We start from the raw sequence: 25,429 nt of genomic DNA on the forward strand, positions 1-25,429 counted from the left end.
AAGTGTGTGGTTTATTGTAAATGTTCTCTTATAATTGAGAATATGAGAGGAGTTGGGTTGTATAGATATGTTAGGGATTATGAGTTCCTTGAATAGAAATTGGTTGAGTCAAAAGAGGGATAAGATATTTTAGGGATTTAGTTGAGTGATCTATGGAGGAAATCATGGATTTAGAATAATCCATAACTATATAAATAATTTTATAAATATAAGATTGTGTATGAGGAAGAGAGGATAGAGAGGATAGGGAGAAGTAGCGTTAAAGAAAAAGACAAAGATGGGTGTGAGGAAATGTGTGAGGGCCATTTCAAATCTAGAAATCAAGACAAGCATTTTATGTATATAGTTTGATTAATGAAATAAAGTTTTCATTATTTTATTTCGTCTTGGATGATTGTTGATTGATTGAATTCTTATGGAAGTCTTGGATAAGAGATTAGCTCCTTTAATGTTCTATTTTGAAGAGATTCTATCATTTTAAAAGACCATTGTAATAAGTCAAATCTTTAGATCTGAAAATATGCATTGAAGAAGCGTGTGATGCCGAGATGAACTTGTCAACGTAGAAGGTAGTTGTAGAGGTCATGAAACTTGACCATCTATTACGATATCTCTTAGTGATTGGAGCAACATAAAGTGTTTTAAGAATTTGGAGTGCGTATGTGTAATTTCTTTACAACATTGAAGGAGGTATCTTGTCTGTCCACGAAGATCGAGTCATATCCATGAAGGAGAAATTTGTTTTATGTAGAGTAAGAAGGTGAAATCAAGTTAGGAGTTCGACAATCAAATAAAGTGTCATATATGTATGACATGCCAATTCTTTGATTGGGTAAGGTTGGTAGATGAATCTGTGTTTGTGTGAAGTTTAGTGTGAATCATTCATCGAGAGCTCCGTAGAGGAATCCACTGGAACGAGAGTGAGAAATCGTGATCATCATGATAATCTGATCGAAGTTAAAGTAGTTACGTGTATATTACGTTATTAAATCCATTTGTTATAGTGAGATTTGGATTGGGAGGATCAAAGATTTGGATTTGATTGAGCTAGGAGAACTCTGCTTCACACAATACGTAATTGGTGAAATTCAAACTAAAAGGGAATCTGCGCATTTCTTTTTCAGAGACAACTTAGTTGAATTAAGAAAGAAGATCCGCGGTGACATTTGAATTCAACCATTCTAGGAATGAAATCGAGATGCTAATTCTCTGTTCGAAACCAAGAGGAAGTCTATTCAGCGACTGCAACGGGGGTAGGAGAGTACGGGATGCCCTGATTTTGGTTGAAAGCCCACCCTAAATCATAGCCATCGACCTCACTAGTCAATGCTTACGTCACAGTCAACTACGGTATTAGGCCTGTAATTAACTTGCCTGCAAGTTGAAGACCCGTAGGCCATAGATTTGATGACCTTATATTAACCATCAGATATCGGCCATAAAGTGATCTAGCATTAATTGCGATTGTTGTTCAATTGCGATTGTTGTTCAATTGCAATTGCTATTCAATGGTGATTGTTGTTCGATTACAGATTGTTGTTCAATTGCGATTGTTGTTCAATTGCGATTGATGTTCAATTACGATTACTGTTCAATTACAGATTGTTGTTCAATTGCGATCACTATTTGATTACAAATTTCTGTTCAATTGTGATTGTTGTTCAATTGCGATTTGAGGCCCAGTATTGTGTGCATTTAGGTGGGACCGATGTTTGTCAGCGGATTAGATGTAGAAATGTTGTTTGGTGATTGGTCAGGTTTTTGTTAAAACCCACTAATAGAAACACTTCCAACTTGTATAGGTGGCCCATAACCCACATGTTTATGTAAGGTGATTGTGGAAACAGGGGAAATTGTCGTTAGGTAGTTTTTCCTGCATCAAAGTGGTATCAAAGCAAGGATGTTCTTGCTTATGGAGATTTATGATTACAAAGGTATGAAAGTTCGCAGCAGTTGAATGAATGACAAAGTTTGGCACAAGTCTACAACAGTAAGACTATAGGAAGAACTTTTGGAAATTCTTAGAGATTGTAGCAGAACCTCATTCCAACTGAGGCTTGGAAGGTTCAGAAGAAGGCTACAAGATGAAGGAAAAGGGTGCTAAAACGATCTGCAGGAAACTGATGAGTCAAGCGCTTGACAAGGAGATGGTTGAGATAAGAGAAGAACTTGATGTGTTAACAATGTTGCTAGAGGAAAACCAAAGACTAGGTTGGGTATTAAAGAAGAATCTAGTGAAGTGGCATAAGTTATAGAAAAGGTGACAACAGAGGCAAGTAAAGTGGCTAGTGGAAAAGATCAGAGAAGTAGAGTCAGAAATGAAAGTTTCCATTTGTGGACTAGAACAGGGTGAAATTTTGGGTGAAGAGTATAATGGGAGATCAGCTGAAGATCTCATGGATTATTGGAATAGTTCAGAACAATTCGAAGATATGTTGACAAGGGAAGCCGATGAGGCTATGAAGCCTTGTGTTTTTAAAACTCATAGTTTGTGTGTGTTTGTAGGATGTGCAGAAGATGAAGGACAGTATGGTGAAACTATCACAAAGATGAATAAAGCTCTTGAGGTGAAGTATGATGGAGAATGCCTTTTAGAGGAGGAAGGTGCTGATTTATTGCAGCAGAAAGAATTCATAGATGAATTTTTGTTTGGTGTAAGACAGTCAGTTGAAGTTGTTATGGACCAGAAGCATAATGAAAATGCCGTAGTGGTATTCCAAGGAGGTAAAAAAATGAATGTGTTTAATGAAATTGATGAAAGAATTTTGCAATGTGATGGTATAGAAAATAGGATAACTCAGGAGGATTGCCAGAAGAAGAATGAAGTTGAGAATGAAAGTTGTGATGAAATGCTAGAAAGATTTCACATGGAAATAGAGTTCTTGGAAAGATTTCTCAAGGAACCTGAAGGAGAAACGAAGCTTTCAGAACCTGATAAAGAAGAGATTATAGTTACCATGCATGATAAGGATGAAATGTCTCTAACATTTATAGAGTTAAGTGAATGTTTTGACTCTTCAATTAATAATGTGGTTGTAGGTATGGAAGACAACATTAATAAATATGATGCTGAAATCAGAGAAATTGAGTAGAGATTATTTGAAGATTAGATGAAATATCAGGAGCAACAAGAAAGTTATGTCCTTAGAGACATGAACGAAATAGAAGTAGTAATCCAGCATGATAAAGATGGAAGAAACCAACAATTTAAAAGAAATGATCAGCAACATAAGAGTAAATTTGAGGAAGGCATTAGATTGTTGGAGTACAACAATTAGCAGCTGAATGAAGAGCATGAGAATAGTCTTGCAGTAATGAGAGAAGAAGTAGATATATTAATGGAGTGGATACAAAGATAGACAAATTAAGACTGAAGATACAGATGGAGAATGAAGAAATGGGTGAAGTGGAAGCTATTGCAACAGAAGCGGAATGGAAAGCTAATAAATGAGTTCAGAAAACTTGAACAAATTCATATTGATTCGTTAGAGAAGGAGAGACTCAAGGGAATGGAGTCAAAACAAAAAGGATCTGCTGAAATCCAGAAGGTATATGATGGGAGATTGGTGCTTGAAGCATCAAAAGAGGACGAAAGGTCTTGTGTTTTTAAAACTAATAATTTGTTGATGAATGCAGGTACAATATCAGATGAGAAATTTGTTACTATAGGGACAGTCAATGACTATGGTTGTGATCAAGAAGAAGTTCTTTATTATTCTTCATTACAGAAAGTTGAGTGTCCGGCACAAATGGAGAAGGAAGCAGCAGAAAAAGAGCCAGATGTCGAAGAAGATAAGACCAGAGAAATTGCAACCGAAGTAGGAGAAGACACTATAGAAAGCATCAATCGTATTGATGTAATTGACAAAGAGGAATTACTTCGAGGAATTGGCAGAAGTAATTGCTGTAAAAACTGTTGAAATCCGGTTGATAGAGTGAGTGATGCTGGTGATGGTGAGCTTTCAGATTTAGCTCTTATTATTAATTTCAGCACTACCAAGTTAGCTGATAAAACTATATGTGCCGATGTACAGCTAGTTCGAAACCCATTCGAAATTCAGAGACCAGGAAAGTGGGTATTCAAGTTCCTACTTGCGGTGCACAAGTCCATATTTCCAGAGGTAAAGACGGTGTGGCATGGAATGTCAAGAATCATGCTCAATAATTCTCTGAATATACTATTCGGGGAATTCTGAGCAAAATTACAAAATGGAGTTGATACTTTAAAGGATCGGTGGCAAAACAGAGTTTTGAATCCTGGAGGTAGCAAGTCACTAAGACTTGTGGCTATCGTATTATTATAGAAAAGTGACAGACCTCATAGATAAGAGTCTATGGAAACTTTTCTACATGGGGAGTCTGATGCAGGAGCATCCTGCTCAAATGTCGTTGCTTATTTGGTTGATTTAGGGGGTGATGTTTTACTTAATTATTTTATAAACTATGTAAATTTTAAGAGAAAAATTTGAGTGTGTGGTTTATTTTAAATGTTCTCTTATAATGGAGAATATGAGAGGAGTTGAGTTGTATAGATATGTTAGGGATTGTGAGTTCCTTGAACACAAATTAGTTGAGTCAAAAGAGGGATAAGATATTTTAGGGATTTAGTTGAGTGACCTATGGAGGAAATCATGGATTTAGAATAATCCATAACTATGTAATTAATTTTATAAATGTAAGCCTGTGTATGAAGAAGAGAGGATACAAAGTAGTGTTAGAGGAAAAGACATAGATGGGTGTGAGGAAATGTGTGAGGGCCATTTCAAATGTAGAAATTGGGCCAAGCATTTTAGGTATATAGTTTGATTAATGAAATAAAGTTTTCATTATGCTATTTCATCTTAGGTGATTGTTGATTGATTGAATTCTTGTGGAAGTCTTGGATAAGAGATTAGCTCCTTTAATGTTCTGTTTTGAAGCAATTCTATCATTTTAAAAGACCATTGTAATAAGTTGAACCTTTATATTTGGAAATATGCATTGAAGAAGCCTGTGATGTTGAGCTGAAGTTATCAATGAAGAAGGTAGTTGCAGAGGTCATGAAACTTGACCAACTATTACGAGATCTCTTAGTGATTGGAGCAGCGTAAAGTGTTTTAAGAATTTGGAGTGCGTATGTGTAATTTCTTTACACCATTGAAGGAGGTATCTTGTCTGTCCATGAAGATCGAGTCATATCCATGAAGGAGAACTTTGTTTTATGCAGACTAAGAAGGTGAAATCAAGTTAGGAGTTCGACAATCAAATAAAGTGTCATATTTGTATGACATGTCAATTCTCTGATTGGGTAAGGTTGCTAGATGAATATGTGTTTGTGTGAAGTTTAGAGTGAATCATTCATCGAGAGCTCTCTACAGGAATCCAGTTGAATGAGAGAGAGCAATTGTGGTCATCATGATAATCTAATCGAAGTTAAAGTAGTTACGTGTATATTAAGTCATTAAATCCATTTGTTATAGTGATCTTTGGATCGGGAGGATCAAAGATTTGGATCTGATTGAGCTAGGAGAACTCTATTTCACACAATACATAATTGGTGAAATTCGAACTAAAAGGGAATCCGTGCATTTCTTTTTTAGAGACAACTCAATTGAATTAAGAAAGAAGATCTGCGGTAACATCTGAATTCGACCATTCCAAGAATGAAATCAAGATGCTAATTCTCTGTTTGAAACCATGAGGAAGTTTGCCCAACAACTGCAATGGGGGTAGGAGAGTACGGGATGCCCTGATTGTGGTTGAAGGTCTGCACTAAATCATAGTCGTCAATCTCACTAGTCAATGCTTATGTCACAATCAACTACGGTATTAGGCCTGTAATTAACCCACGTGCAAGTTGAAGACCCGTAGGCTGTAGATTTGATGACCGTGTGTTATCCAACGGATATCGGCCATAAAGTGATCTAGCGTTAATTGCAATTTCTGTTCAATTGCAATCACTATTCGATTATGGATTGCTGTTCAATTGCGATTGCTCTTCAATTACAGATTGCTGTTCAATTGCGATTGCTATTCAATTGCGATTGTTTTTCAATTCCCGATTGCTGTTCAATTGCAATTGCTGTTCAATTGCGATTGTTGTTCAATTCCCAATCGCTGTTCAATTGCGATTTGAGGTCATGTCTTGTGTGCATTCAGGTGGGATCGACGTTCGTAGGTGGATTAGGTGTAGAAATGTTGTTTGGTGATTGGTCTGGTTTTTGTTAAAACCCACCAATAGAAATGCTTCCAATTTGTATAGGTGGCCCATAACCCACAGGTTTACGTAAGGTGATTGTGGAAACCACGGAAATTGCCTTTAGGCATTTTTCCCGCGTCACAATTTCTAACAATGCTTAGTTTCCGTATATCTACTTCTTTTATCAAGGTTTTACATTCTTCTTAACTAAAAGTCATATTCTCATAATTTTTTTAGATTAGCTCTCGAAGACTTTAATAAAATATTAAGAAAGTAATGAAATCCTCCTCTAAAAACCTTAAAAAAATGTTAAACATTCGTACCAACTTTTTTTGAATATCCTATATAGTATTTCTATTTTGTTATTTCTTAGCATCTATCACATCCCTATACCTGCCACAATTTTTCAGCCAATTTATAGTAGGTTTCACACCACTACACTTTTTCTTTTCACCAATATTAAAGTGTATGCACTGTATAGACTATACCTAATTTCAACATTTAATCAATTTTCTAATCAAAGTTATATTGTTTGATTAACCATAGAAATAATATTTACTTCTGTTATACTTCTTCATCATTATACAACGGAAATCAATAACCATACCAGTATAAAACACTTATATTGAGGAAGAACAACTCCCCTAAAGTCTCCCTAGGGCAATAATAATACAACTTTAATAATTTAAAAACTTGCTACCAAATCGTGCAGCCGCGCACTTAGACAAATATCTCAGACCCAGGTCACAGAGGTGCAGCAACGCCGCTGCATCTGCCCACACCTGCCGTGCGCGTTCACCTAAGTCTGCCGCACAACAAACAATGTGTCTTTAAGCGGATGACTATTCTCTCTCCATTTAGTATCCCCATACGATAAGATATTTATAGTTTCCATGATTCTTCATGCAATACTAGCTAAATGTTATCATTTGTTCTTAAATCTAGTTGAGTTTCGTTGAAGTGAAACTGACATCGTGATATCCTGCATGAATAGATAATTCCATCATATCGGTTAAATAAATCATATTGGTTATTATATGAATATGTATAGTATATCATGATATGAAATAGAGTTGACATGTATATAAGTATAGATTGAGGTGATATAGCATGTTCATTTGGGAAAATTCACGACTTATATTTGTCAATATAATAATATAAATTGTTGGATAAGATTACATTGTGTAATAAATGTTTTCACATTATTATATTGGTGGAAGTATACCTAGGTATATTACAACCCCTCTCCTGCAATGTTTATAAATTGTAGCATAAGATTACATTGTGTAATAAATATTTTTACTTTATTATATTGGTGGCAATATACCCCAGGTATATTACAACGTCAGTAGAATCATTCCTTTTTTTTTAATATTTTAATTTTTATCTGATAAGGTCTGCGCATATGGTGATATGATTTTCAAAACATTGAATAATATTGATTTTTTTTGGTTACCTTTTTACATATAAAATTTTAATCGGAATTTTTTATAAATTTTTTAATGTGATAAGGTATGCTCATGAGGCGATATGATTTTTAAAATAATATATATATATATATATATATATATTAATTTTTTATTTATAAAATTTTAATTGGAATTTTTAGCTTTTGATATTGAATTATTGATTTTTAATTTCTTTAATATATAAGAATAACATTTATATTTGTGTGTTAGGATTTCTCTAATTTTAATTCAATATGGTAGTTTGATAAGTTGAACCAATTTAATATTTATTTATATTTTTCATTATTTACATGACAACAAGTTTGATATTTTGTCTTGATTCACTTTTTTTTTTTTTTTTTAACTCAATTTCTATATTATTTCACTACCAAAACCTTTTTCAATTTTTAGTTTCCTTTTATTATATTAATCTCTCATTATCTATATTTTCAATTTCTAAAATATTTTTTATTCACTCACATCAATGAATCCCTCTTTGTCCCGTTTTAGGATTGATATACTCTTACGTCTTAATCTTTTTACACCTAATAAATGTTACATTAGATGAAATTTGATCCAAAAATAAGATTCAAAAGAAATTGTAATGTAATAAACTATGTGTAATCTTTCTACACCTAATAAATATTAAATTAGACGAAATTTGATCCAAAAATAAGATTCAAAAGAAATTGTAATGTAATAAACTATGTATAGCACATCATATTTTCCATGTAAGGTAGGGTAATCTTAACTTGTAAGATGAGGGATAATGATAAGGATGAGATTGACACCAAATTGTTGTATATGAATCAGTAGATGTGTAAGTAACATAAACTTCTTTATATTTGAATATATGATTTCCTAAGAAGAAACACATGTTTTTAGCTATTAAGTCTACTCATGTTATAATCTTATTACATAATATAATAAAATTATATAGTAATAAATATTATAGAATTATAATCTATAATATAAAATAAAATAAATATATGATAGAAACACAATAAATAATAGAAGTATATTTCAAATATATTTATCATATGTTGAGACAATCTCACTAAATAAAAACATAACACATAACCATCTTTTACTCCTCTATGTCTAATTCAATGATTATTATTTACTCACGGCGTTGAAATTATATTGTTTATTGTATTTTTAATTCAACAACCATGATTATAATTAATTAACCATTTTTTTCTAATTCAGTTATGATTCTTCAAATGATTAATTTCTTTGTTGTTATTCGACAGTATTCTTTCAAAATCTTTCTTTTCATTATTCTTGTATTTGTATTCTTAGTCATATTGAATTGAAACATCTTCGTGAATCAACTGTTTATCCTTCACTTGTAAGCCATTGATTTTGTCGTTATTCGACAATATCCTTTTAAAATGTTTCTTTCCATTCTTCGTCTTTTTTTATTCTTGGTTATATTGAATTGAAATATCTTTTTGAATCAGGTCTTGATCCTTCACTTGTAAGCCACGGATTTTTTCTTTAATCATTGTAGTTTTTTTTCAATTTTTTCCTATTAAATTATAAAAATTTAAGAGTAAAAAGTGTGAATAAGAAATATTCATTATCTAAGAGGAAATTTGAAAACTCACTATTCCTTTAGTGTTGAGAGCATTTCGAGCCATATGACTTATGGCATGGTTTCTTAATAACCATTGATCAAAGCAATGAGAGGGAAACCTAATGTACAAAGTTCTAAATTGATAGCATGGTTTCTTAATAACCATTGATCAAAGCAATGAGAGGGAAACCTAATGTATAAAGTTCTAAATTAATGGCCTGGTTTCTTAATAACCATTGATCAAAGCAATGAGAGGGAAACCTAATGTACAAAGTTCTAAATTAAAAACTCACGTCACTATAATCAAACAAAAATCTCTTTATTTTAAATAGTTTCATTTTCACACATAAAGAAAAACATAAATGAAGAAGTGGATCATTGTGCTAATGTTTGCTATGAGCACATTCGTGGAACATTGTCAAAAGAATGGGCTTATGTACAAAGTTTTAAAATTAAAACTCACCTCACTGTAATCAAACAAAAATCTTTTTAGTTTAAATGGTTTCATTTTGTCACATAAAGAAAGACATAAATGAGGAACTGGATCATTGTGCTAATCTTTCCTATAAGCATATTATTGGAACGAGCACATTCTTGGAACATTGTCAAAAGATGGATTATGTACAAAGTTCTAAATTAAATACTCACCTCATTATAATCAAACATAAAGATATTTAGTTTAAATAGTTTCATTTTCTGACATAAAGAAAGACATAAATGAGGAAGGGGATCATTGTGCTAATATTTCGTATGTGAACATTCTTGGAACATTGTAAAAAATGGGGTTATGTGTTTTTGAAAAATCCCTTAAATCTACAATAAAGTGGTTATTATTGAAAACAATAACAAAGTAGTTATTATTGAGCACAATTATTAATATGGAATATTTAATGCTAACAAGCTAAACAAGTCTTGGAAAAGGGGATTTGTGGAGATTTATTTTTCTATACCTTATGCATATTTATACTAGAATCATGGATATTTAATAACACCAATTATCCTATATCAAATTATGTGGGATTATGGCTAAGTGGGATAGATTTATCCTGTATCAAATAATGTGGGATTATGGCTAACTTCGATAGCTTCCAAAGGTGAAATTCATGTTTTATGGATTGGTATTTTCTATTTTATGGTCTCTATGAGAGCTCTAATGAGGTTTGGCTTATTTTCCTTATGTCTCTGCATTCTTTCAAGATGCATTCTCATTCAATATTGAATTTTTTACCTCTATTGCTAGCTCCCTCTAGTGCATTTGGTAATTAAGTTCAAAGTTAGGTGGCAAAGTTTAGAGAATGATTTGATGCTAACTAATTTGAAGTAGAACCTATTGGAAATTATTGTATCTCAAGAAAATTTTCTCTAATGATGGTAATACATATTTTGATTTCTAATTTGAGATTTCAAGTAAAGCATACTCTATAACTTTGACTTTTTCTCCTTGAAAAATTAATTAATCATTTTAAGGTTATTGTTTTCTATAGTGTTTGTGAAGGCTCTAATTTTATGGTTCATTGTTGTTATATTGAGCTAGTGATTCACCATGTAGTTGGAAGTAGATATGGTCTAAGACTAAAGGGATTGGTTTTAAGTCAATGGCATTAAGGCCTACTCATTCCATTTTTTGGAACATTCTTGCTATTAGATGGTAGCATGCTAGTACTACTATTATTGACGTTACATCACATAAAGAAATATCTATTATGGATAAAGCTGATGTTAGAGTGATCCATCGAATTTTACATCAGTGTGGGGTGATATATCAAGCTAATAATAGTTCTTTGGTGGTAGTTTCTTCTAATTTTTTCTATCTGGAATAGACATGAACCTCTTGCATTGTCAATACAATGATATTTTTTTCTCTAGAGAATAGAGATTGGATTTAATTGAATTGGGAAAATTTTAAGAATCGAAATTTATCATAAATTGTAGAAACCTTGGTGAATCTTACTATTCCTTAATATTCAATTTGTAAAATAGTTTGGTGATACTTTTGTAAATTTATAAGGATTTTATATAAGTTCTTCAAAATCATGGTGATTTATTGGTAAATTAATTTTATTCTATAGAATTGAGTGAATAAATTTTATGAAAACTGGAAATTAGTGAATCATGTTTTGGCAAAAAATATGGAAAATTAACCCATGGGTGAAATTTATCCCCTAAACTTTTCCATGAATGGAAGTTAAGTTACATAGGCTACAAAGCCTAAATGTCACCTCGATGTTATACTTGTATTTCGCACAATAAATCTTGCAAGGATGTTATTAGATGCTATGAGGCTGAAATTTTAAAATTTAGTAAACATATCATAATTGTTTCATATGGAAATAATTATTTTATTAGAATTTCATATTATGAAATATGAATTATTTGATAATTATGAAAAAAACATAATTTATAAGAAAGTTCATAATTAGTTGGAAAAGGTTAATGATTGAGCATAGAACGTAAGCAAAACTCTCATAAAGGAGAAATTATCATAATAAGTTGGAAACAACTGATAATTGAGCATGGAACTTATGTATGACTTGTAATTGTTTAGTTTACATTCCATCAAGCCTCTCTCAATGGTCCTCTAGATTCCAATAAAAATATGCAAAATTGGGGGTAAAGGATATCTAGATTTTGCGAGTCATCACACTAGTTAAATAGAGACATGAGAAAGGAATGAACTCTAAGAACTTGGAGTTGGAATGTATCACATAGTCTCAATTTAAAAAATGATATGTTGTACATTATTAATTTTAATATATAGATATGTGGTGTTTTTCCCCTCCAATTTGTGTTATATATGTTCTGTTATAATACATATTGGTAGATCTAATTTTATCTCAGAGAATTAGAGTATATATAGTCATAAACTGATTTTCTTTAATGATTACCTTGGTTGAAATCGGTACAAGTTTTTGTTTGTTTGTGAAAGTATATAATTATGGAGCTTTTATATATAGCTATAAATAACATTAACCTAGATAAATTAGTATAATTGCTGGTTAGAGGTAAAATTCGTCTCCTAAATTATGATTATTGAGAGAACTGATGAAATAGATCTAGGGGAAGAAATCACAGTGGTTTATCAATTGTCTCTCTATTATCTTCATTATATTAGTGAGACAAAACACTTTCCATAGGATAAATAGAGAGAAGAAGCTCTTTCCATAGGAGAAATTATCTAAACAATAACACTGGTGACTCCACTATGGAGTAACTTTTCTATATTCATTGAGCTTTACAATTTTTTCCTTCAAAAGAAAGAAAAATAGGATGGAAATAAATATATATTTAAGCTCCTCTAGAACTTTTATTCCAATCCACAAAATCCATTTATATCCAAATTGAGATTTGGAAGCTAATTTTTATTATTATTAAAAATTAGCTATTTTTTCATTTTTTTGTTATAGCCATATGGAATATTTGACTGATATATTTTGGTAAACAACATATATTACCACTAGATCAGAGCCACTAAATATACAACTTTTTGATATTTATTTTGGCATATTTATGATATGTGTCTAACAAATATAGACTATAGTACATGCCCTATATTTTTTTCCCTCAAACTTTGGGGAACCATGCATTTGTTTTGACTTGTGACTAATGATATTGTAAAACTATGCTATTTTTCATATTTAAATCTAATTGTGAATGGCATTATTTTTTTCATTTTCATCTCAAATGAAATATAACAAAGGAGTGTGTTGCATAAGTATTTCTTGTGAAAGTTTTGGGTCTTGTTTAATGTGTTGGAATTAACTTATGAGTAGTGACCCTATCAATATTATACAATTTATTATTATTATGTTACACATTTTTACTTTCATTATCATCTGTAGTGCATAATCAACAAGGATTGAGAATCTCGTATATTTCACAAGTTGAAATGGTGTGTTGCTAAGGGTTTCAAGATTTAAAACTATTTTGGAATTCTTAACATTTGTATGCAGAGAATGATATTATTTTTTATCATTTAAAAAAAATTGAAAAAGGAAAACCTCTCTTCTTTCCCTTATAAAGAATTTATTTAAAGGAAAAAGCTACATATTTTGCATTTGGATATATTGATTTTCTTTTCGTTTCAATATTCAAAAGATCAATTGGTCCATTTTATACCCTGGGATAATAAACAATGAAATAAATTAAAATTCTTAATTTAAAATGAATTATACTATTTTCCTTTTTATCAAACAAAAATAAATGAAGACTTAGGGCCTTGGTATAGGATTACAGAGTAAATTCTCGTAGGGCCTAAAATCAAAACTAGGAAATTACTAGTGAGAGCTAAAATCCATTAGTAGTAAGGAGAACATGCTAGGAAAGCACCTATAACATAGGTGTAAACCAGAAGGCTTCATTAGAGTAAGTTCTATGATATCCCATCTTAACTTGCTTTGGTGTATGTTGGACTAGTATGTGTACATGGATTTTCTAAGGTGTAACATCATATATGGATATTCACTTCTTGATGTTTTGGGTTTTTTTTCCCAACCCATATGTGTGGTATCAACTCATACTCATTCTTCCCAGTTATTAATTGTGAAGTGGTATCTATAGTGACCTCTCCTAGGGCATCACATGGGTGACTATGAGTGAGAATTACCTGCAATACCTGGAGAAAATATGAAAGTCATATTTCATCTCCCCTAGAGGGTGCCTATATTCATGAGGGTACTTGCACTAGTAAGTACTAATACATGTAGTTTACCATATCTATCTCTTACGCCTATGCTAGAAAAGTATTCGAGACTCAAATCCTCTAAGGCTTGTTTTTCAGAAGGCACCTTTGTCCATTAGTTTTCTTTTTGATGGCCTAAATTTTCTAGGGTTGTGCTCTATGGTCTTGGTGCCTAATTGTCCAGAGCTCAAAATATTTCAATGTTTAAAACATAATATTTCACTTTGTTGACCAATCCTTTGGATTATCATTAAACAAATAGGTCTTTCTTTTAAGGGGGAAGAACAACTGTCCATTAGGAAAAGGGTGTTGTTGACAACAAATTATACTAACCCAATAGAATTTCAATTTTTGTCAATGGATTTAGATGAGAGTGATCATATAGACATTGAAGTGGTAGATTTTTTTTTTTTTTGCAAAACTTTAACGCACCTTTGATTGAGATTTTTGACCTTATACTCATACATGTGCATAGAACATCTATTGAACATTTTTCCTTTTGTATCCATCTTGACATGATGTTAGCGATGAGTGGGTTATATAGTATAGAAGGACCTATTCTCCCATCACCTAATAACTTGTGAATAACTTTGACTTAATCCTTACCATTTATTATTCGAATAATTAATTCCATTAACATACCTAATACATCTAGATTTTCCATCTAGGGAATGCCACTAATCATGTAATTTCCTTCCATGAGATTACCTAGTGTTACCCCCCCCTCTTGCCTCTATTATATTTATTACATGTAGATTCATTTTTAATGGGGGACAAGGCCTTAGTGTTAATGTTGAGAGTATATTCCCATATTCTTTTGGTATTCTTATAGGTGGTCAAATAATACCAAATGTTGGATTTCCATTTTGTTTGAACACTAACCAAGTCTCATCACTAGAAATAGGGGTAGTAATATAATTGGGGTCCCTAGTGTCCCGATGTAAAATTCCTTGTTGGGGGTGGTTAATGTCCCTAGGGGAAATAAATTTATTTGAGGGAAATTATATCCTTGGGGGAAATACCTTTAAAGGTGTTCATGCATTAGGGATTTGTTTTTTGTGGGGCAACCACAAGTTGCATCTAAGTCACGAGTCATGTCTTATTTTGACCCAAATTTATTTGTTAACACAAAGTTTCAATTTTTGGTGGCATTAGACCTTTGTAATTTATCATGGTTAATGGATGACCTCATTCAATTGTTGATTTTGATAGCTCAGATAGGTGATTTTGCATTACTAAAAGTTAAGCATGTAAAAGATGTCCAAAATCCTCTTGAGGTACTTTCTCATATTGACTAAATTACTTTTATGATTTCTTTCCTATATTTAATTAAGGAAAGGCACATTAATTGATTAATACTGACCATTAAGTTGCAATTTCTAATGAAAAATGAATTTAATTCATTTTAGTGAATTAGATATAATCTCTACCCTAATCTGTACCATTTCTCTAAGTTGTTTAGGATTTATTCCTATCCATCCAAGCATCACTTTAGAGATTGAGGGTTAGGGATTTGGATTAATGAAAATTATAAAATAAGCCTAAGGGAGTGGTGAAGACACATTTATTCTTGGGAGAAATTTTTTCTCAAACAAGTGAGAGACTCAATATTGAAGAGAGGTGAAAATTATGCAACTACAAGATTTTTGTGGATATTGTTTTGTAGGTTGTGTGTGTAAGAGGAGGATTGATACTTATCTGTGGATAAGATGAGGGTGTGTCATGTGGAGAATTTGTTCAAAATGATTGAGGTTAAGCTCTATCAGATATGATCAGAATTTGGCTGGAGGTTAGTTTGCTACAGGGGTGTAAAAATTGTGAAGGATAGCTAACACAGGTACAAACACATTTTCTAGGGGGATGAGTTGCTAAGTTCCACTGCTGTATTTTATGTTGGCTGATATGTTTAGTAAAGGAGGCCCTAATTTCTTGAGTAATAGAAAAATGAATGATATTTCTTTTGGAAAATTTATGCCATATTATATGACTAATTTTCTGGTAACTTTTTGTTGCAAATTATTTAAGTTAAAGGCCAATGCATTTTTTATTAAACAATTTTTAGAAAAAATGTTTTTTGAGTTGAATTTAATTTGTAGGTATAAAATTTATTGCTAAGAATAGGGAAAATTTTAAGGATGGAAGTTTATCTTAAAGTTTAGAAACCTTGGCGAATCTTACTAGTCCCTATTGTTGAATAATCTAGGGCAAGCGTAGCTAAGGTGATTCTTTGATACATGATAACAATTTGTGAAGTTTTAATGCAATCTTTGTCTTAGCTTGATTATTAGAATGTGTAAGTTAACTTCATCAAAATACTATCAAAAACAAAAAGGGACAAGAACTCAAATATTTGGCTTTTTTCCAGGGCCAAAACCTCTCCCATTTGGAGAGTTAAACCCATGTGTAAATTCTTATTATAGGGAATCCATTGATGAATACCAAAACCATGACCCTTAACATAATTTGCCTCTCTAAGACCAAGACATCAATCCTCTTTCTTGAACATTGTTGAGATCATCATCTACACCACTGTTGCATCATTGAGATCACTGTGACATCACTAAGATTGGATCTTGAGATCTCAGGTCCTTACTGAGATCATACTCTTCTCTGCTACCATGCCAATGTCATCACAATGCTTCTTGATCTTGAAAAGATCATTACTTTATTGAGTGACTATTATACTTAATATAAACCCAGCTCAATCAAAATTAGAGTGTCTTATTATACTTATCATAATTGAGATCTAGACATGTGCAAAGACTTTGTGTATGCAAGAGATCACAAAGATACACACATAGATAGATCTAACTATAGTGATCCTTACCGAGAATAAGTATTCCCAGAAAGAGATCTAGGATCATAGTGATATCTAATAAGTTGAAACAGTAAGGGGTTCTAAGATCCTTCTCAACATATCCTTATACCTTGACTAGACTGCAATAGGTTGAGACTGTGGTCATGCAAAAATTGTCAAGTTCCTTCATTGTTATGGATCTGAGATTGATACAAGGATACCATCTAGATCCTCTTCATGTCTCATATTCTGAGACTGTAGTTATGCTTGGAGAGAACGTCGAGGCAGAGATAGTGACATTCCCAGAATACAAACATTATTTTCTGCCTTTCTCCATGCGAGGATACCACCTTCATATATTAGGTATGTCGAGACTCCAACTCACTGTGGTGACATCATCCACTACTCCATGCATCGAGGTTGTGATTGCACCTAAAACCCAAAGTAGGTGCAATCAAACCCTATTTCGGCTCCTCTCTTCATGACTATGGCTCCTGATATTTCCCTCTTCAGGACCTGACTTCTAATCTTCATGATTATAGCTCACTGTGGCTCCCTTCTTCCCTTGTGAGAATTTAGAGAGAACTAAATTTCTTGTGGTCTTTTACACTGACCCTATGTGGGTATTTATATTATTTATACCCATATATGCAAGCTGACTTAAACTTATGAACCGAAATGACTGTTCTATTGAGCCGACGTTACTTCCATTTAATTTAATATATATATTTTCTGGCTGAATTGAAGATCCCTTATTGTTTTGCTTGCATACTTCAGAAGGCTTGCTTTTGAGGCATTGATCTTGGTGTTGTAGGGTTGTTACATAACTTTGAAGACTTGTACATATTTACATGAACTCATAAAGAGTTTCTACACACATGACATGGCTCTTTAACTTTTAAATAAATCCTAAAGACATCGAGAAGAAGACATTTACCTAGAGACACTTCCTGCTCATGAAACCCATGTAGCAAGATTAAAAAAATAAATTATTTCCTTTTATTACATCAAATACGAAGATTATGTCATTATGAAGATAGAACCTAGTTACACTTTCTTCAATGCCTATTATGCAAACTGTAAAATGTTTGGTGATATTTTGTAGATTTTTTTTCATTGATTTTATATTAGTATATATAAAATTTTAGCAATTGTTATGGTAAAATAAATTTGTATTGTAAAATTTTAGGAATCATTTTTAGGAAGAAATGGAAATTGGCAAATCTTTTTTTTAAGAAAAGCATGGAAAATTAGGCCACTTGCAAATATTAGCCCCTAAAATTTCCCTGGCTAATAACAATAAATCAGATATGGTATTGAAAAATTAAAATGGTATCATAGCAATAAAAATTTGAGAATATAGAATACTAATTTGTCATAGGGGTTTACAGTAGTAAAACAACTTTTTCTAACATTCATTTTTTTTGTGGTTTGAGAATTTGATTTGGAATTTGCGAGAATGGATGCAACAAAGTTGAGGTTTAAGAACTAATTGGAGGGTACATCCCACTACACTACTTTGAAGGAGATGTTACATTGGTGCTAATAGAGAATGTGATTTAGGATTTTGCATATCAATAACTCACCCCTACTACTATTGTTGCACAACTAGCCATCCATAACCAAAAGGATGTGAAAACTAGGATAATCATTATGGATTGGGCGAAGAATAATTTGATCCCTCATCTTTCCAAACATAAATTAACCAAAAAAATGTGGTATTATATAACTAATTTATAATAGAGTGACAATCACATTAGAAAGATTGTGTCGAGGGAAAAGCTCAAGAGAACCAAGATGTCTAGGTCATGTATTGTAGCATCTTATCTCACCAGGATCACACAGGTTCATGATGAGATGGATATAGTTGGGGAGGTTGTGTCATATAAGGAGCTTGTGAGGAATACTCTAAATGTCTTCACAAATCCACGTTATCCCTTCATTAAGGGTATTGTGGCACAATATAAGCTTCAAAATTGGAGAGTTTGTGGGATGAATTCATCTAGAAGGATATTTGAGAGGAGTGTCTACATGGTGGCTATCATAAAGGTCATGATGATAACATTGAACTTATAAGTCAAGAAAGCAAGGGAAAATTGAAACCTGAGAAGAATGAAAGTAGGGGAGCTATTGCACGAGATGGAGAAATGGACATGAGAAAATTTAAATTCTTTACATGTCACAAGTTTAGCCACTATGCAAGTTAATGTACAAACAAGGAGGACAATGGGAAGGCATAGGTAGAAGCCTTAATAAATTCATAGATTAGTGATATTACCAATAGGATTAATAAATAGTTCTTGTTGATGCATTTTCATATTGGTACCATAGCCAAGCGTGCAAAGTTTTTAGATAATGGTGCTTCTCGTCGCAAGACATGATAATGATATTTTTTCACTAGTATTTTGGAGGTTGAATCAAAGCTACATGTGAAACTTGTAAATAATGTTAGGTTTGTAGTAAAGGGAGTGGGGATTATCCAATTTTAGCTGGAGCTAGGAGACACTTTGGCAGAGATAGAAGTATTATCTATTCTAGGGTTGACCGAGAACCTTATAGTAGTCTCAACCATGAAGGACAAGGGGTACGTTATTTTCTTCTAATATGGATATTACATATAAAGGTGAGATATTTTAATGAAATCATAGGTCAAGCGATTTGGAGGAGAGAAGGGAAATTGTACATGTTGAGGGGTCAACTTGTATGTTCCCTAATTCATGACAACAATAGTTTATGTGAAATATGGCAGAAGAGGATGGGTCACTTGCACCATAGAGCCTTACCTATATTGAGGGACATAGTCATTGGTCTTCTAGTCTTTGCTATATATTAGTAGGGTGTGTGGAAAAGTTCCTCACATGGAAAGTATGCGAAGATAACCTTTCCTTGTAGTGATAATATGTATAATGCCATATTTGATATGGTACATTAAGATGTGTGTGGTGCCATGCCAGTCTCTTTTTTGTATGGGTATAGTTATTATGTAACATTCATTGATTACTTCATCAAAACTTGGATATACTTCATGAAGGCCACAGATGAAGTATTCAATCATTTTTGGGATTATAAATCTCTTGTAGATAACTAGATAGAGATGAAGGTCATAGTTCTGAGATCAAACAATGGGGGCTATTATACCTCCAATGAATTCATTAGTTTCACTAGGGAGACAAGAATTAAGAAGGAGATGATAGTATCATACAACCCTTGGAAGAAAGGGGTTGAAGAGAGAAATAATACAGACATCATAAGAGCTGCCAAGGCTATGATCCATGATCAGGATCTACAAATGTTTCTTTGGGAAAAATATTGCAATATGACATCACATTCAAAATATTAGTTCTCACAAGGTGTTATAGGATAATACTCCTAAAGAGGAATTCATATGGGTTCAACCAGAGTTTGGCCATTTTCATAACTTTGAGTGTCTAGTATATATCTGGGTACCTTAAGAGAAGATGATGAAGTTGGATCCCTTAAATTAGAAGGTCATCCTTTTAGGCTATAGTGAGACTTCAAAGCCATACATTTTTTACATACCACTGCAAGTGTAGCTTGTGGTAAGGAGGGATATAGTTTGAGAAACACCAATCCTTTAGGAAGTTAGATGAAACATTTTTAGTAGTAAAAAATTATAGGGAGTGAGAGGTTCCAAAGTTCAAGGAGAGATCAAAAATCCGATATTAGGAGGAGGAGTTGGATGCTCCTTATAATCCTACTAGGACGAGGCCAAGATGGCTTGAGAAAAGACTAATATATGCATAACAACATGTGGATACTCTTAGGAGTTCTTTTAAGGAGGGAAAACCACCTAGGCAGTTTGCCAATTACAAGGAACTCATGATTGACATCATTGACTATAAGCCTAACAATTATGAGGAGATAGTAGACCAACAATTTTGGAGGGATACCACAGTGAAGGAGTATGCATACATGATGAAGAATAATGCATGGGATATTGTATCTAGGCCAAAGGTAAAATAAATTGTTAGTTTGAGGTGGATCTATGTGATCAAGCATGCTACAGATGGAAATATTAAGAAGTATAATGCTAGGTTCATGGTGAGAGGGCTCTACTAAAAGTAGGGAGTGTACAATGAGGATGCATTTGATCTAGTCACTAGGTATACTTCTATTAGTGATTTTATATCTATTACTTCAAAGATGGGGTGGATGATACCTCATATGGATGTGAAGGCAACCTTCATCAATGGGGAATTGAGGAGGAGGTGTAAAATGAGTATTCATAGGGATTTTTGGTGCATGGGAGAGAGTCTCATGATGAAAGTTAAATAAGGCACTATGTTGACTCAAGTAGACACCTAGATCATGGTACTTGAGTATTCATGGGTATTTAATAAGCATGGGATTCACCAACAATGAGGTGGATTTCAAATTTATCATGCACTTGTTAGAGATGATCCACTCATCTTGGTGTTGTATGCTGATGATATATTTATCACAGGGTTAGAGAATCTCATAGAGATGTGAAAGCATGATATTTCTATAAATTTTGAGATGAAAGACATCAACATGATGCAATACCTTTTGGGATTGGAGTTATGGTATAAGACAGGTGAGGTTTTCCTATGATAGGGAAAATATGCAGTTGATATATTGAAGAGATTTGGGATGGTGTATTGTATGATTTTGTCTATACATATGATCACCAATATGAGGAAGTTGAGTTCTATTTAGTTAGAGTTGCTGAATCCAACGTTTTACAGGAAATTGGCAGGTTCCTTGATGTATCTCATCAACACTAGGACATTTATATTATTTTCTATGAATACTCTAAGCTAGTTTATGGTGGGTATGAGTAAGGTGTATTTGATGGAAGAAAATCATGTGCTAAGGTACTTGTGAGGTACAACGAAGTATGGGTTGAGACATATTAAGAGTGGTGGTGTAGTAGTTGATGAGCCCCAAAAATGTACAATTGTTTGGGCTCATTCAACCTCCTAATTTGGCTTAGTCCACCATTCTCATTTGTTTATTGCATGTTTTTGATTATTTTTATGTTAATAGAGTGAATTTGGTTAGTCATTATGCCAACAAGTCTAATGAGTTCTTTGTGTAGCCTTGTTGGTCAACTTGGAGACAAATTTGAAGGTCTTAATGAGCACTTGGCAGCCAAATTCGTGGGAGAACAAGCTAGAGGATTTGTAGGAAGGTGTCCCCCTCATTTATGGGCCCTTACCTCGAATTCTCCACCATCAGCTCGGAGTTCAAGGGCCACCGAATCAATCATCTCAAGGGCAGCCAAGCAAGTCAAGTTGGACTGCTGTTAACTACAAGTCTTGGGCAGCCAAGTCCCTAACTTTTAGGAGGACTGTTGGGTCCTCAAATTGTATAAATAAGAAGGCTTGGGGCCTCATTTTGGTTAGCTAGTTGGTAGTCATTTTTGTAGCTAGTTAGTCATTTTGTTTTAGCCATTAGTTAGCTAGCTTGTAGTTCGATTTTTAGGCCATGGATTAGCTTTGCTTTCAGCTCATTCTCAAGCTCTCCTTGTGGATAGTTTTGATGTCACTCTTCGTTCTTGTTTAATAAAGATGGATCTAGCTTGGCACCAGCTCTAAATCTTTCTTAGGAGGCTGTAGCTCTTGGGTTTGGGCCCATCTCAAGCGCCCAGTACCTCCTTTGTTTATCTTTATGTGTCTTTGCTGCATTCTCATAATAAAATCTGCTATTTAGATTTAAATGTTGTGTTGTTGTTTAGGTTGCTTTTGATGATTAGAAAAGGTTTTTAATGTTCAGATTTGCTTGATAGGTTAATCACAGGGAAGATCTTCATAAAAAGGCTGCCAAACACCTTGGATCTCACCTCCCCCTTTGTGGAATCATGAGCTGGGACCAATGTGACTTTGCTGCCAACAAAAACACTGTTTTGCTTTGCCATGCAATTCTTAGTGTTGGAATCCTCGTTTGTAGATGTTGATATTAGTAGTGTTAAATGCTTCAGTTGATGATTTATTAGTGGCATAAGTTAGCTCATGCATTTCATTTTGAATAAGCTGTTGTCCATTCTTGTTACTGTTAGCTAGGTCATATTAAGGTAGCATAACTAGATCTTTGTTTTCTTGCATGTCTTTGTTTGTCCAGTTTGAAAAACCACTTGCAGAGTACCTGTTATCCTTCTCTATCTACCCATAATCCATCTGATAATCTGCTCCAAACCTTAGTCCATGATTCGTACCCTTCATTTGCCATACTTTCCCCACCTTGCCCTAATTACTACATTCTTGTGCATCATCGCTTCCTCCATCCTTGAACAAATCAAATCGCTCCTTAGCATCATCCACCAAGTCCTAGGCCTCTTCACACCCCTATTTCACCTCCATAGCCATTTGTCCACCTTTTTCCCTCCATCCATCCTCCAAAATCCTCGTTTCAAAACATCCTGTAGAATTGCACAACCTTCCTGTAGAAACCTCTGAGTTTCCTGTAGGATCCCCTGCAGACTTCCTGTAGAAGTCTGCAAACTCGGTTGCTGAGCATCCGAACGTGGTAGACTTCTGGGGATTGATGCTGGAGACCCGCTGGGACCTCTCCTAGCCATCCTAACCTTGCCCATGCTCTCCTTCCATTCCAACCGCTCCTGCACAACCAAACCCTAATCAAAAGCATCATCACAATAAATCCAACCACTTAATGACAAAACACAAAAACATGTCTTTTCAAGTGCAAGTGGCTTAGATTCATGTATTTCAGCTCACTGCATGTAATAGCATCATTGGTAGAAGTTTCATTCACATTTTTGCATTGTAAGGGTCAAGCTAGTTAAATTAGGGTTTACTAGGGTTTTCATGCTTTGTTGGCTTTCAGTTTCTTTTTGCAAATAGACTAGACTCCTTTGAGTTAGCTTTCGTCCATCATTCCTAAAGCTTCTTCTGTGAGCCTATAGAATTTGGCTTGAGCCCTAGCGGACTTGTGCCAGCTGACCAAGTGACAGCTGCGACAAGAGCTAGTACTTGTGCATACAGCACCGTCGCTTCCAAGTTTGTTACGAACTACCGGGTTGATAAAATTAAAGAAGGGAGCTCTAGGAATTGTAGCATTATTGCTACAATACTGGAGCCCACCAGTAGTAGAGATACATAGACTCATATTTGGATGGGAGTGTAGTGGATAGTAAAATCATCTCAGGGCGACACTTTAGATTGTGATCGATAATGATTTCATGGTTTATTAGAATCAGATTTCATTGGAACTTCATTCAACAAACATTGAGTACATGGTAGCTAGTCTAGAAATTTGTGAGTATATTTGGCTTTAGAAAATGCTCACAGGGTTATTTAGTTTTGAGTTCGATCCCATTGTGTTTCGCCATGATAATTATAGTCACATCAAACTATTAGAAAATACAATGTTTCATGACATGCCCAAGCATATAGATATCAAGTACCACTTCATTAGAGATAGGGTCCAGAGGCGCATAGTGAAGCTCCAATATATCTCCACAAATGAGTAGGTTGAAGATATTATAACCAATACTCTAGTGAAGGGGAACTTTTTCTTATACAAGGATAAGCTAGGCTTGGTGAAAAATACCTTACTCACTAGGAAGAAGTGTTGTTGTTGATAGCTTGGATAATTGATTCTACATAGGTTATGTGTCAAGCATGCAAAGATATCCAAAAGTCTCTTTACGTACTTGTTCATGTTAAGTGACTTTTATGATTTCTTTCCTAAGCTTAACCTTGGAAAAAAAAAATAATTAATGAGTTAATCTAATGCATTCTAGTGAATTAGATCTAATCTTTACTATTTATCTAAGTGGGTTAGGATTTAATCTGATCCATCAATCACTTTGAATATTGAGGATAAGGGGTATAGATTAATGAAAACTATAAAAGAAGCCTAATAGAGAGGTGAAGACACATCCATTCTTGGGAGATAAATTTTCTCAAGCGAGTGAGAGAATCAAGACTAAAGAGTGGTGAAAAGCATGCATATATAGAATTCGCGTGAGTAGATGTTTTCAAGTTGAGTGCACAAGAAGAGAGTCAAGGATCATTTTTGGACAGGATGAGGGTTTTTTGTGTGGAGGAGGATACTGAAACTATTTCAACCGAGTTCCAGTAGGTAGGTCAAGATTTTTGGAGGAGGCCAAGTTGTTAGAGTGGTGCCAAAATTGTGAGGAATATCCAAAATAGGTGCAAGAAATTTTTTGAGGAGGGTGATTTGCTAAGTTCCATTACTAAATTTTTTTTGTATTATTTGTGGGTCAATTTCCTTGTTAGAGGAGGAAACAATTTTCATGAGCAATAGAAAGGTGAAAGAAAGTTTGTCGAGAAAAGTTTTGTTATGTTTGTGACTAATTTTGTAGTAAATTTGTATTGCAATTTATTTAAGTTAAATGCCAATGTATTTTTTACAGTGAGCAATTATCTGAAAAATTGATTTGTTGGGGTGGATCTAATTTATGGGTATAAAATGAATTGCTTAGAATAATAAGTTATATATGATATTAAAAAATTAACGTCAACACTTACCTTAATGGCTAGCGATGATCCATTTGGATATCAGTGGATACTGCCTCTTCCATTAAATCAACAATTATCTATATTCTTGATAGTTTTTCTATTTTTTGGGTCTTACATTTTTGAGGCCATGTTGAGGCATTAAAAATGTATTTTTTCAATTCAGGGGGCCAAGGGTTGCAATGACATGCCATTACCCTATTTTAAATTTGTAGTCCTAGGTTAGTTCTCTCTAATGAGGGACTATGAACCCCAAACATATATCA

The sequence above is a fragment of the Pinus tabuliformis genome, chromosome 6 (genome assembly GCF_031772625.1).
Source record: "Pinus tabuliformis cultivar Carrire ecotype Pingquan chromosome 6, CPIR1, whole genome shotgun sequence".
NCBI lineage: Eukaryota > Viridiplantae > Streptophyta > Pinopsida > Pinales > Pinaceae > Pinus > Pinus tabuliformis.